General features: G+C 46.6%; 1 pseudogene; it reads right to left on the reverse strand.

Annotated features, from left to right (window-relative positions):
* Window positions 1-4,511: 4,511 nt before the first annotated feature.
* LOC138811721 (cytochrome P450 2G1-like) lies at window positions 4,512-13,077 on the reverse strand (annotated as a pseudogene).
* Between the last annotated feature and the right edge of the window lie 2,492 nt (window positions 13,078-15,569).

Below are 15,569 nucleotides of genomic sequence, written 5' to 3' on the forward strand. Positions count from 1 at the left end.
TGGTGTTCCCTTCTGTATCTACCAGCCGCAGCTAAAGGAAGTAGCAGATGAGAAAGAAAAATGGACAGTCACCCAAACTTCTGATCTACTAAAGATAAGACTATGATGACCTCCTTAATGGTTATATTTATAGTTCCTTTTCTTCCATGGGGATCAGGCAGTAAACAATAGCCTTCATCTCCAGTCTCCAGACATAGGCATGGCATTCAGAAAGACAGGATATGGGAAACCTCTTGCAAGTGTAACTACTGCTGGTCAACCAATCTTTTTTTTTTTTTTTTTTGGTTGGTTGGTTGGTTATGGGGCTTGAACTCTGGGCCTGATAGCTGTCCTTGAGCTCCCCAGCCCAAAGCTAGTGTTCTACCACTTGAGCCACAGTGCCACTTCCATTTTTCTGGTGGTTAATTGGAGATGAGTTCTCAGACTTTCCTGCCCAGGCTGGCTTTGAACCGTGATTCTCAGATCTTAGCCTTCTGAGTAGCTAGAATTTCAGGTGTGAGCCACCAGTGCCCGGCTCAACCCATTTTTTCAGTGCATCTTGGCTCATTAATAAATCCAGTTGTTTACTTCCCCACTGGGAGAACCAGTGGTGGGGTGGGGAGCCAAGGCTATGGATGTGGAAATGCGAAATAGAGAAAGGTGTCTACATATACATATACACACAGACACGTACACTCTTGTGCACAAAGATTTTAAGTGCGCAAAATGAATACCAGCCATACATTTTACAGAATTTTCAGTTGCAAGAGATCCTCTTGCTAATCTTACTCTTGCAGTTGACTAAGATTTAAAATGAAAGTTTTAGCAAATCACTTTAGTATTTTCCAGCCCCATCACCCCAGAGCTTGCTCGCTTTACCAAGCAAGGCATTTTAGCACGTCAATTATTTTTTTGCTAGAGAAAGCTGAATGTGGGTCTCCGGAGCTGAACTCAGCCCACCCAGTACTTGACTCTAGACGTTAGCCAAAGTTTGACTAGGGCATTTTACATATTAATTGACTTTTTGAATACCTTCAGTTGGGGGAAAGGATGGGGGTTACCTGAAGTTAATCTCAGCCTATCTGGTGGCCTGACTGTCTTTTGCCAATTATAACTTTACCATTTTTAATCTGCTATGATTAGCAAGTTGTTTGATTCAGGCTTTCAGCTGCCTGCACGCTCCAACTGCCTCCTTACAGAAGGGTCATAGCACCTAGCAGGTCTGATTTCCCCCATAGAGACCCAAGACCAAACCCAACAAGAGACTCAAGACCAAGACAAACATGGAAAAAGCTGGCCAAGGTGGGGTCTCTCCCACCATGAGTGGGACTCCCCCAACGCAACCGTATCCAGAACTCTAGACTGCACAAGAACACTCGTGGTGGGATTTGATCCACAGATCTTCCATCAGAGGCTGCAGAACTGTCCACAGTATCAGAGTCTGCAGAGTGAGCCACTCACACCCAGTGCCACCAGAACCTCCCGACTGTCGGTATGGGAGGAGGAAGAAGGGCGGGTCTCGAACCCGTCGGCTCCCTTTACCTCTTCAATCTCCAGATGGATCGGTCCCCAGGTTTCAGAAAAACATAGAAACATAAAAGAGGACAGAGAAGCAGAGACTTACTTCCGGAAGATTTCTAAGAGACTCCAAGAAGATTTCTTTTGGATGGCATGTCTGGCATCAACAAGCTAGCTGTCACAGCGGCAGAATAGACCACAGGGCCCTGGAACTTTTCACAGGGTGCACTTCCCCCGTAGGGGTTTCCATCCCTTGACAGCTGGCCCTCCAAGGCCAGCTTCAAGACCAGGGCTTCAAGGAACCCAGATGCTCTCCTTGCACCTGGGATCTCGGTGGGGTCTCTATCTGTTGTAAGGTGAGAATTCAAAGAAGCCGCATTTTGAAAGATTGAATCTTGGAGTCTTTACTAGAGCGCTAGCACTGTGCAGGCAGTCAATTGTTACGAAGGCCTGCCACCCACAAACTCACTTAACACTGTTAGGAAACAGACCAGAGAGGAAAGAAAGAGCAATCACAGTACCAACAAACCAATTCAGCTCCAGTGGAGAGCTTAATTGAGATATGTGGTGACAGAAAGAGCCAGGGGACAAGATCCAGGACGTGAACATGGACACACATGGTATAGCATATGGCGTCTATGCTCGGCTCGTCCTAAATAGGGTCAGAGCAGGGGGCAGCGTCACAGGAAATTCCCAGGCACTGAACTGACAAGTCCAGCAACACATCAGCCAAGTGCCCACCAAGTGCCTGCCTGCAGGGATTCAGGTTCGCCATCACATGAGGGGTGTGGGCTCCACCTTCCCCCACTATGAAGGCAAGATGCCAGACCTTAAATGGAGATACCTAGGTACCAGCAGAACTTTTCCATCAGGGAAAATAGGCCTTAACCTTCCACATAGGGTATGGGAAGAGGCTACTCAGAGGCTAGGGATTAAAACCATTTAGGGAGTTAATCAGTGCAGAATTGGAGTATTCTCTCTCTCCCTCTATCTCTCTCTCTATATCTCTATCTCTATCTCTATCTCTAGATATCTAGAGATATATATCTATTTCTAGATATATATAGGTATATCTAGATATCTAGATATATATAGAAAGATACATACATACATATATAGAGATAGATAGATAAACAGATAGATATACATATAGATATAGCTTTCCTAAAGCGATAACATCTGAATTTCTCTGAAGCAGAGCCCTCCTAGCTCACCTTGAGCTAGCATCTGTATTGAGTGAAGCCTCTCTCGCCTTTAAGCTTTTCAGCATTGGATGGAGAATTTCCCCCACATGCAAGAGGCATGTGGATGGCTACCAGATATTACTTAGACTCAATCAACTTCCTTACTTCAGCACCTTTAATCCTCGAAAGAGCATCAGACACATCTATCCCAGGGGACCAGGCAGAGGCAGGCAGGCACAGGAGAAAGATTATTACCAGGTTTATCAGAGGAGCCATATTTCCCCCAAGAGGGCGCACAGGACACCTGTCCCTATCAGGTAGTAGGAGGGTCTGAGGGATAGGAAGTGAGGTAGATGGGAGATCAGGTGGGTCTGGTCGGAGAGAGGGAGGGGCCAGATGTATAGTGGGAACTCCAGGAATGGGAGAGGGCCCAGGTGTGGGTGGAGCTGAGGACCAAAGGTGAGCATCATACTAACAATCCTAGCTACTCAGGAGGCTGAGACCTGAGGGTTGTAGTTTGAAGCCAGCCTGGGTAAGAAAGCCCCTGAGAATCTTGTCTCCAATGACCCGCTAAAAAGCTGGAAGTGGAGTTCGGGCTCAAGTAGTAGAGTGCTAGCACAAAAAGCTGAAAGTATAGTGCCCAGGCCCTGAGTTCAAGGCCCAAGAGACTCTGTCTCTCTCTCTGTCTTTCTATCTCTGTCTGACTCTCCCTCATACATACACAAAGCTGAAGGGTGGAAATAAAGGACATATCATTACACATTACTACAACAGAGGATCAAGCTGATATTGTTAGTGTCATTTTCTTGTGTGTGTGCCAGTCTTGTGCCTTGAATTCAGGTCCTGTGCACTGTCCCTGAGGTCCTAGGGCTTGAAATCCTGGGCACTGTCCCTAAGCTTTTGTGCTGAAAGCTGGCACTAAACCACTTGAGCCATAGCTTCACTTCAAGCTTTTCAGTGGTTCATTGGAGATAAGAATATCATGGACTTTCCTGCTTGGGCTGGCTTGGAAACATAATTCTTGAATCTCAGCCTCCTGAGTAGCTGAACTACAAGTATGAACCTCCAGCCCCAGGCTGTTAGTGACACTTTTCACCTAGGTTTTCTTGAAGGTCCAGGACCTTAATGGGGTCATTTTCAGTTCTTGTTGGGGGTTTCTTGTGAGCCAGAGCTCTCTGCATGAATAAACATACTAGGGAAAGGCTTGTCTCTATATCTTACTTTTTTTATACTCTCCCCTTCCTTGTGCTCTTCATTTTCCTATCCCAATTTCAAGTTGTTAGCATAGTTAATCTAAGTGTTCGCACGATGCACAATAAACTTACTTACATTTAACAGTCTTGAGTTTGGTGTTGACTTTATTGAGGGAGGAGGGAGAAGGAAGATGGAAATGCAGGGCAAATGGATTAGGGACTACATTTTGGTAACATCCGTGGCAGAAAAGAAAAGGAAAATAAAGAGACAACATAAAGATGTAGAAGAAAAGTACCAGAGTTTGGTGTAGGCAGACATCAAGGCAAGAAGATTAGGTATGGAGTTTGTGTTAACTCACTAGCTTTTTGCCAAAATCTTGGACAGGGCATAGATTTCTTTAAATTTTCTTTTCTCTTCTTGATTAAAACATCCAGCTGTGTATTTGCAGAGAACCCTTCCTGATCTGAGGCCCCGGATAAAAAGAGGAGAATGCCCATTCTTAGTGTGATGGTGAGAATTTAAGGAGGAGGAGCAGGAGGGGGAGGAGAAGGAAGAAAGGCAGCCAGAGGAAGAGGAAGAGAGGAGGAAGAGGCCCAGCAAAAGTACATGGTTTATTATTGGCCCATCAAGGGGCATTCAGCGGGCCACTAGGCAGAAATGATAAATTGGGGGAATATTGCCAAAGCCTGAAATTCTGGGGGTGATATCAATGTCAGCAGGTGGCACCAGTGAGCTTAAGGAGAAGTTCTAAAGGATGGAGGTGAAGTAGAGAGAGTTCCATGGGGGCCAGGGCCTCCCCAAGGCAGATCCACTTTCCTGCAGGCACAGAAGAGGTGGGAGGGTTGAATAGGGTCTAGGGAGATTTTTTTCTTTTACTTTCTTTTGATGCCAGTCCTGGGGCTTGAACTCGAGGCCTGGGCATTGTCCCAGAGCTTCCCCACCCCCATCCAAGCCTTTCAAGGCTAACGTTCTACTGCTTGAATAGAGTTACAGAGTTACCAGAAGAAAAGGCCACAAAGGCATCATTGTTCTTGAAGCGTCCCTGTTCATCCAGGAAGTGCTGAGGATAAAAGCCATTTGGGTGTTGGAAGTATTTGGGGTCTCTGAGGATGGAGCCAAGTACTGGATAGACATCTGTGCCTGATGCGAAGATGAAGGGAATAAGAAAATGTCAGTGTGGAATAAGGAGCATCATAAGAGAGAGAGGGAGGTGTGGAGAGATAAAGAGGTGAGAGTGAACGCAATCTCACCTTGTGCAGAAAGTAGCCTCGGAAGTGAGTGTCCCAGGTGATGTTCCAGGGGATGCCCACAGGTGCGATGTCTGTCACTCTCTGGATCTCATGGATGACCGCATCCGTGTAGAGCATCTTGATGCGGTCGTCCATCATAGGAATCTGGTGTGGTCCAATCACCTGGGTAATCTCTTCCTGGACCTTAGCTGGACGAATCCAGGAAGACATTTCACAAAAGGGTACAGGAAAGGGCTGGGAATGTGGCTTAGTGGTAGAGTGCTTGCCTAACCTGCATGAAGCCCTGGGTTCCATTCCTCAGTAACACACAAACAGAAAAAGCTGGAAGTGGTGCTGTGGCTCAGGAGGTAGAGTGCTAGCCTTGAGCAGAAGAAGCTCAGGGACAGTGCCTAGGCCCTGAGTTCAAGCCCCAGGACTAGCAAAAAAAAAACAATAAAAGGCAGGTAAACTGATGCTGCCAGGGGCTCATTCCTGTCATCACAGCTACTCAGGAGGCTGAGATCTGAGGATTGCTGTTTGAAGCCAGCTTGGGCAGAAAGGTCTATCAGACTCTTATCTCTAATGAAATCACAGAAACAGCTGGAAGGGACACCATGGCTCAAAGTGGTAGATTGCTAACTTTGAGCAATAGGAGCTCAGGGAATGCAGCCAGGCCCTGAGTTCAAGCCCCACAAGTGCAAAACATAAAAGTTAATGAAAAGAAGGCAAGAAAGGGCAGGAGGTGTTTCCGTCAGAGCAGCTTGGGCAGATGCTGGTCTGGATTTTGCAAACACCATGGAGTTATAGATCTTGAGTTGGGGAGATTAATTTTTATCCGCAGTACAAATTATTGTTCACCTCTGAAGGTAAAAATCCTTGTGTGCTTAGTTGTGTTTTGTTTGTTTGTGTTGTTATTGGGGCTTGGACTCCGGGCCTGGGCACAGTCCCTGAGCTTTTCCACTCAAGGCTAGAGCTCTACCACTTGAGCCACAGCTCCACTTCTAGTTTTTTTTTGCTGGTTCATTAGAGTCTCACAGAATTTCCCGCCTAGGCTGGTTTTGTACCACAATCCTCAGCTCTCAGCCTCCTCTGTAGCTAAGATGACAGGCCTGAGCGACCAGCGCCTGGCATATCTGGCCTTTTCAAGATGGTATCTTCCTTTCTTCCTGTCAGAGGAGTGGGAGATTTCAGCTCGGCTCACCTTCTACCTGAAGATATTTCATTAAGAGCAACATTCCATAGCGTAGGGTCGAGCTCACTGTTTCTGTGCCAGCAAAGAAGAGATTGAGGGTGGTGAGCACCAAATTCCTGAGGTTGAATTCTGTGTGTGGATCCCTTTTATCCTGGGAGAGAAGGAGATCATGAATAGGATTATCTTCTTCTTTCTTTTCTTTCTCTGTGTTTTTTGGGTTTCGCCCCTCTCCCCCCACCTCCCCACAATGCAAAATGTAGATTTGTATGTGTAAGTCCTGGGGCTTGAACTCAGGTGCTATCCTTTCGCTGCTTTGCTCAAGACTAGCACTCTACCACTTGAGCCATAGCATTACTTCTGGCTCTTTTTGGTGGTTCTTTGGGGATGAATCTCCTATGGACTTTCCTGCCTGGGTTGGCTTTGAACCATGATCCTCAGATCTCAGCCTCCTGAATGTCTAGGATTACAGATGGGAGTTACTGATGCCTAGCAAGGTAGATATTTTTGGAAATGTAGAAGATAGGCAAGCCAAGTCCAGAAGCAGGAGTGAGTTTGGTGTGTTAGAAGAATAGCAAGGCAGACATGGGGACAGGGGAGGAGGGGGGAGAGCAGAGAGAACTGGGAGAAGAAAGCAGAGTGCAATTAAAATTTATGTGTTTCTTTTTTTGACAATTCTGGGGCTGGAACTCAGGGCCTGGGTTCTGTCCCTGAGCCTCTCTATGCTGAAGGCTAGTACTCTATCAGGAAAATTTTGTGATATGAAGATGCAACTTTCTAGCTGGGTGCTGGTGGCTCATGCCTGTTATCCTAGCTTCTCAGGAGGCTGAAATCTGAGGATTGAGGTTCAAGGCCAGTCTGGACAGGAAAGTCTATGAAGCTTTATAATGAGCCACCAAAAAAAATCCAGAGGTGGAGCTGTGGCTCAAGGGGTAGAGCACTAGCTTTGAGGGGAATAGCTCAGGGACAGCACTCAGGCCCTGAGTTCAAGACCTAGTACTGGCGTGCACACATGTGCATGTACACACACATACACACAAACACACACACACACACACACACACACACACACACACACACACACACAGTATGAAATTAGGATTAAGTGACCCCAGCAGAACTTCAAGGAGAGAGAACAGGGCGGGGGGGGGGGGGGAGTGGGTACCTGGTGCATCTTTATAAGGAAGCAGTCGATGAAATCTCAACCGTGGCTTCATTGGCCTTCACTCTGGATGCTATGAAGGCCTTAAGGTCCTCTATCAAGTCATAGAGGTGGTTGTGTCTTCTGTGCAAATACTGCATGACTCCCGAATACATGTCATATAGCTGAGGACCCGAGTGACAGAGATGTGTCAGCCATGGGGAGCAGGGGGCCAGGGGAACCAACCAGGTGACCTGAGACTGGGATCAGGAAAGAGCTAGGGTTGAGAATTTGGGGTGACCTTTATAGATTGATTCATTGGTTGATGGATGGATTGAATTTTGTCATTCACAGGTCTTCAATTTGGGGCCTTCCTTGTGCTCAAGGCTAGCTCTCTACCACTTTGAGACACAACGGCACTTCTGGTTTTCTGGTGATTCATTGGACATAGAGTCTCACAGGGACTTTCCTGCCCAGGCTGGCATTGAACTGCAATCATCAGCTCTCAGTGTCCTGAGTAGCTAGGATGACAGGCAGGAGCCACCTTCGTCTGTCAGGGTTGGGACTGGGGGTCCAGGGAAAGTGACTCCCCATGGTCACCTGGGCGCAGGGCATGCTCATCTCAATGAAACTCTCATTAAGCATCTCCAGAAGGCTCAGGGACTGCTTGTCTTTGTAGTCAAAGCGGTTTCCAAAGACCACGGAACTGATGACATTAGACACTATGCGGCTCAGGAAGAAGGTGTGATCGATCGGGGTGCCTGGGGCCGGGCAGTGGAAACCATCCATATTGGACATGATCTCGGGCGACAATGGAGTCAGTCATGCAATGGTGGAATTTGACTCTTAGATCTGCAACTCTGTAGCACCAAGGGAGTGACTTCATGTTTGTAAACTGAGTCTATATCTCTCTGTCTGCAAAATGGTTGAGGCCCCAACTAGGCATCTAGATAATGATTTGTAAGAACAATTTCACTCAGTGCCTGATGTGCAGTAAGCACACCAAGAGCCAGGTATAGTGGTGCATGAGCTTAGTCCCAGCACTGCAAAGGCTAAAGATAAATGGAAGTATAAAGCCAGCCTGGGCTACACAACAACAAGCCTTTATCATCAGAACTCTCCATACAGATTTTGGGAGTCCATTGGTGAAGGGTTCTGGATAAGTAGCCTCTAAGGGTCTTCCATTTTGATTTTTGTTTTGATCCATCATGGGGCCTGAACTCTGGGCTGGGACACTGTAAATCAGTTCTTCAGTTCAAGGCTAGCGCTCTACCACCTGAGCCACAGCACCATTTCTGGCTTTTTGTGCTTATGTGGTCTGAGCAATCGAACCCAGGGCTTCATGCAGGCAAGGCAAGCACTCTACTAGTGAGCCACCTTCCCAGTCCCCATGCTGATGGTTTTTTTTGGTGGGTACTAGGGCCTGAACTCAGGGTGAAGTCTGGTCCTCTATTACTTGAGCCACAGCTCCACTTGTAGTTTTAGTGGTTAATAAGAGATAAAGAGTCTCAAAGACTTTCCTGCCTGGACTGGCTTTGAACCACATTCCTAAAGATAAGAGCCTCCTAGTAGCTAGGATTAGAGAAGTGAGCTACAGGTGCTTGGCTAATGTCAAATTTTTAACAAGTAACCTGGCTGGAAATCTCAGTACATTGTGGAGAGTTTCTATCTTCTCCCATTTCAGAGATTTTTGCCACCAAGGCCCATCTTCTTATGATTGAACTTTTCTCCATTAACAGCTCACCATCTAGCAGCCCTTCCCATTGTGGGAGCCCCACTACTCCTATACCTTTTGTCTTCCGGAATTCCTCTAGTAGGTACCCAATCTCTTCCTGAATTCTTCCTCAATGCTCTGCCTTCCTATACCAATGTTTTGGAGGACAGTCAGAGAAAAACAGCGAAGGACCTTCCATTGTTCTCCATTGGCCATAGCCAAACCTGCCGAGATGTGAGTCACTTTCCCTCTGTCCTTCCCTGCTCTGTGGTCAACACTGTGGTAGTTAGGATGGAGACAGACTAGTAAAGGTCTCAACTCTGATCTGGGGGAAACTTCCCACAATTTTCCACTCAAAGGGTGTGTGTGGAGGGGAACAACTACAATTGCCTCTCATGTGGATATAACCAGATTAGTGAGTTGTTTGAAAATATAATGAACTTATTTTGGCAGTTTGATGAATGGAAGAGTTTGTGACTGGAATTGTGGGTGGGTGCAATGGATGGATGGATGGATGATGGATGGATGGATGGATGGATGGATGATAGATACATGGATGGATGGATGGATGGATGGATGGATGGATGATAGATAGATACATGGATGGATGAATGGATGCACAGATGGGTAATGGAGAAATGGATAAATGGATGGATAGATGAAATAGTAATAGACTTATGAATGAGGTGGAGGCTTGTAAATGGAATGATGGGTGAATGAAATATAATTGAGAGGTGTATTCACAGTTGGTTGGAGAGGTTCTTCTTTATTAGAAGACTCACTAATAAATGTATTTTTGACAGATTTATGAAGCAATAGATAGGAGGGGAAAAATACAGGGACCAAGAGGTGGACGAGAGAAGGAACAGACAAAGTGAACCCGATTGGGATGGAAGGATACAGAGAGGAAGATACCAAGGATACACTAGAAAATAAGCTTCTGGAACCTCTTGTGTTATACACGTGTATACAGTGGAAGATAAGAAATAATGTTGGCAGGGCCATGCGACGGTGGCTCATACCTGTAATCCTTACTACTGAAGAGGTGAAAAAGCTCATAGACATTGTCCTGGACCTGAGTTTAATCCCCAGCCAGGGGTAGCACACACACACACACACACACACACACACACACACACACACACACACACACACACACACACACACACACACACACACACAGAGATTAATAGTAAACCCCAAAGTGGAATCCCACTCACCATGTGGCATTACCTGCTCTCTCTAACCACCAGCTTTCTTTTTCTTTTTCTTTGGTCCAGTCCTTGGCCTTAAGTTCAAGGCTCAGTTCCTGAGCTTCTTTCCCAAGGTTAGCACTCTACCACTGAAGCCACAGCACCACTTCCAGCTTTCTGTGTATGTGGTACTGAGGAATCGAGCCCAGGGATTCATGAATGCTAGGCAAGCACTCTATCACTAAGCAACATTCCCTGCCTAACTACTAGCTTTCATATCAGCAAAATTAGCCTAATTTTGAAAGTTTTTCATAAAGGACTCAAAACTAGGATTCCTGCATTTCTGGTCTTCTCAATGAGCATGGAACATACCACATGCACTGTGATCATTTTCCTCGCTTGCTTGCTTCCTTCCTTCCTTCTGTCCTTCCTTTTTCTTTTCTCTTTTGTTTGTGGTGGTTGTGGACTCTGCCCACTTTAGGGAGCACAGGATGAGGGCAGGCCTCTAGGTGGTTGACAAAAGTCTCAACAAGTCTCTAACCAAGACACCTACCCTCTCCTACTCAGAAAAAATACATGACCCACCTAGAAGAACTTCAAGAAGGTCTGGAGATTTCTGGCTTCTTCAGGACTCACGAGTGCAAGTCCCTGGACACCATGGGTGTATGTGAGGCTGGTGGGCCAGGCAGCATGAGGGACAGTGGACAGAGATAAAAGGGAGGCTGCGCTGGGTGCCGATGGCTCACACCAATCATCCTAGCTATTTAAGAGGCTGGAGATCTGAGGTTCGAGGTTCCAATCCAGCCTGGGTAGAAAAGTCCCTGAGAGACTCTTATCTCTAATTGGCTACTCCAAAACCCAGAAGTGAAGCTGTGGCTCTAGGGGTAGATCGCCAGCCTTGAGCACAAAGAGACTCAGAGTACTGCCCAAGTCCTGAGTTCAAGCTCCACAACCAACATAAATAAATAAAGTCTCAAGAGGACTTTTCTTCCTGGGATGGCTTTGAACTGTGATACTCAGATCTCAGCCTCTTGAGTAACTAGAATTACAGGCATGAGCAACTGGTGCCTGGCTTGATCCGTATTATTTTACATGATCAGAGGCATGTAGACATTGTACCTTTGTGTTTCTCCTTTGGTCTCACTGTGAGTGCATGCATGGAGTCCTGCATCATTTATTATGTCCCCGTGTGTTTCAGGTATAGCTTCGGCATTGTAACCACTTTTCTATGGTGGTATTTGGTCATGGTTGTGACTTACCATAGCCTTGGAAGTTCTGCTCTATGGTTGCTATTTCTCCATGGCCACTGAAGTCATCTGCTTGATCTACCAGCGCCTCATTCACTGCATCATGCTCGTATAAAATAATCAACGGCTGGAGACCCAAGTACACAGTAAACATGTTGCCATATTTCTTCTAGAGCTGGGAGAGAAGGAAGGAATAGAGGATGTGAGGGCCGAAGTAGGTCATAAGAACAATCAAGGAGTTGATGGAGGGCTGAGGGATTTCAGAGGAATGCAATACCAGATAAAGATACATCCTATGTTTGAACAGCCTTCACATTTGTGACCCTAAGGCAGGGGTTGGGTGGGGACCCACACCCAGACAACCAAAGGTGAAAGTTCTTGGGGGCAGGTGGCTCCAACCTGTCATCCTGGCTACTCAGGAGACTGAGATCTAAGGATCATGGATCAAAGTCAGCCTGGGCAGGAAGGTCTGTGAGACTCTGATCTCCAATGAACCACCAAAAAGCCAGAAATAGATCTGTGGTTCAAGTGGTAGAGCACCAGCCTTGAGCACAAAAGCTTAAGAACAGCACCTTCCAAAGGACAGACAGACAGACAGACAGACAGACAGACAGACAGACAGACAGACAGACACACACACACACACACACACATACACAAACACACCAAGATAATTGTTTTAATATCTGTAAAGTGGTTGATGTGGATTAGATGAACTCAGACCCATGTTTCTCTCTATAAAACATTAACTTTATAACCATGTGTTTGCTGTGTGTATGTGCATGCTGTGTGTGTGTGTGTGTGTGTGTGTGTGTGTGTGTGTGTGTATCTATATGTACTGGGACTTGAACTCAAGGCCTGGGCTCTGCCCCTTAGCTAGCACTCTATCACTTTGAGCCACCTCTGGTTTTTTTTTTTTTTGCTGGCGAATTGGAGATAAGAGTCTCATAGAATTTCGGGCTCAGGCTGGCTTTGAACCAGCATCCTCAGATCTCAGGTTCCTGAATAGCTGGGATTACAGGCATGAACCACTGGCACCCACACTAACTTTCTTGAATCTTGAGAAACTGACCCTCCAACTTGTAAAATAATCTGACCACAAGAAGAGCCCTTGTCTTCCAAACTCCTGACATTAAGCACAGATGTGCACCGATGCACAAGTAAGTTCTCATGAAGTTTCTGATTTTGGGATTGTTTTCCACATTCTAAGATGGCCAACCAAGTGTGTTCCCTATGTGTGCTTTCGCCCTGGGCACCTGGCCATGGGGTTCATGGCTTCCTCTCCTGTGGGGGGATGCCCACAGACTCACCTTCATGAAAGAGTGAAAAAGGCATCTATGCGGACCTGCAGCACGTTCCCCAGGAAAGGAATTGGGGTGGGGCCTGGAGGCAGCTTTCCTCCCTTGTTGATTCATTTCCAGGCCATGAAGATGGACAGACAAGAGACACTGAATGCCAGAAACACAGTCAAGGCCCCTTCTAGGTCCATTGGGCCACACGGAGAGAGAGGTTTGCTCCTCGGCTTCAGGTCCTTCCTAAATAGTTTCTGGGAGCTTAAACTGAAATCTAAATATCCTGAAACTCAGGTGTGCTGGGTGTAATGCCATCAGAGGAACAGATTCCTTGGCAGGGGATTTATGTAACTTATAATCTCCTCCTGAGTACAAATAGATTCAATTCACCTTTGGGAAAATCTCTGGGGAGGGGTCTTCTCCTTTCTTCCTATTACCTTTTACTGCTTTTTGATTCTTTTTTTTAAATTGTCAGTCGTGGGGCTTGAACTCGGGGCCTGGACACTGTCTCTGAGTGCTTTTGCTCAAGGCTAGTGCTCTACCATTTTGAGCGCCAGTGCCACTTCTGGTTTTCTGGAGGTTCATTGGAGATAAGAGTCTCATGGAGAGTTTCCTTCTGGGGCTGGCTTTAAACTGCCATCCTCAGATCTCAGCCTCCTGAGTAGTTAGGGTCACAGGCATGAGCCACCAGTGCCTGGTTTTTCTTCCTGTGTTGAATTCCCCAGTTCTTCTCATCCCCTGGTTCAAAATTCCATGTAGATGGAAGATAGTTGAGTATCTTTGTTGAGTTTAGGACTCAAGACAAAGTAGGTTCTCAGGTTTAGCTTTTCCTCACTGGGAAGTGTCTATCCTTTTGGGTCTCAGTTTCCTGTCTGTCAAGTAGGGCAGCCATTCTATTGGAGAGAGAGAGGGAGAGAGAGAGAGAGAGAGAGAGAGAGAGAGAGAGAGAGAGAGAGAGAGAGAGAGAGAGAGAGAGAGAGAGAGAGAGAGAGAGAGAGAGAGAGAGAGAGAGAGAGAGAGAGTATGCGCGCACGCACTCAGACTGCGGTACTGCTCTTGCTTGACATTTCTATTCACAGCTGCTGTGCTACCACTTCAGTTCTCCAGTCCACTGGGGTTTTTTTGCTCATTAATTGGAGATAAGAGTCTCATGGGGACTTTTCTGCTCAGGCTGCCTTCAAACCATAATCCTCAGATCTCAGTTTCCAGAGTAGCTAGGACGACAGATGTGAGCCTCCAGTGCCCAGATCCCAATTCTTAATTTTGACAAGAAGCCAAAGGGAAAAGAATAATCTCTTCAAGAAACTCTTGGAGCCAGGCAGAAGTGGGGCTGTGGCTCAAATGGTAGAGCACCAACCTTGAGTGAGAAAGCTCAGGGACAGTGCTCAGGCCCTGAATTCAAGCCCCTGTCCTGGCAAACACACGTACGTACACACACACACACACACACACACACACACACACACACACACACACACACACACGCACACACACACACATGCGTACACAAAGTCCAATTTCCTTGCCCCTCAAAGTTGTACCATACATAAAAGAAGAGGAAATACGTATGAAAACAGGTACTTGTCACAGGGGTTTCCCAGTTACTTGCTTAGCTCCTGGCCCAACACCTAAAGGGACCCAGAAAGTTGGGTCCCTTTTGTCTGTCTCAGCCCTGCAAAATTGTTGCTACCATCAGGCAGAGCATTGCCAAAGCTTTGATAAATATAGGAAATTCACCTGAGCTATTTGGTAAGAACATCAGTCAGGCTGCTGCTGAGCACAAACATGCCAGGGACAGAGAGAGCATGGATCAGCCTCCAGGGACCTTAAAGAAAAGCACACAGTTCCAAAACACTTGGACCAAGTGTCGACAGTGACATTACACGTGTCTTCCAGTTTGGGAAATGTTCACACACAAGGTCTGAAACTAACCTAAATTGTGGTTTTGGGGTTCTCTCTTCTATACCGTGCAAGAATTGATTGGTAACTTTTCTTTCCCCTACAAGGGAACACCATAAGAAATCACAATGGGAATTTCTCATGCAAAACAACAAACAAATATCTGGCAGGCACCGGTGCTCACACCTGTCATCCTAGCAACTCAGGAGGCAGAGATCTGAGGATTGAGGTTCAAAGCCAGTCTAGGTAGGAAAGTCCATGAGACTCTTACTTCCAATGAACCATTCAAAAGCCAAAAGTGGAGCTGAAGTTTAAGGCTCAAGTGCTAGAGTGCCAGCCTTGAGTGGACAAAGCTAATGGACAGTGCCCAGGCCCTGAGTTCAGGCCCCAGTACCAGCACACAGACAAAAAAAGCATATGTTGAAGTTCCTTTGAACAATGGCTATTCATGTGGATTAATGTTGTTTTGGGGGCATCTGTAGGAACTTGTGGGTGAGGCTTGGTGAACAGAGAGAGGGAGTGAAGGAGGGCAGAACGTGCACATACAATGGAGCCTAGCTTGTGGATCCAGGCTGCAGGGTAAAGCTGGGTAGGGATTTTCAGTGGAAGGAGAAAGGCGAGTCTGGAGAGTGAGTTCCAAGCTGAAGCAGCAGCTCTCATTCAAAGTCTGCGTGCATAGCTGAATGCAATCAGACCAGGTAGCCCCAATCCTGGTTATGGCCTTCGACAGGAGCCAAGTCCCAGGCAGCTTTATGCAATTTGTGGAAGAGTTTCCATACTCCTACCTTTG

Source organism: Dipodomys merriami, unplaced genomic scaffold (genome assembly GCF_024711535.1).
Source record: "Dipodomys merriami isolate MVZ:Mamm:240054 unplaced genomic scaffold, mDipMer1.0.p SCAF_106, whole genome shotgun sequence".
NCBI lineage: Eukaryota > Metazoa > Chordata > Mammalia > Rodentia > Heteromyidae > Dipodomys > Dipodomys merriami.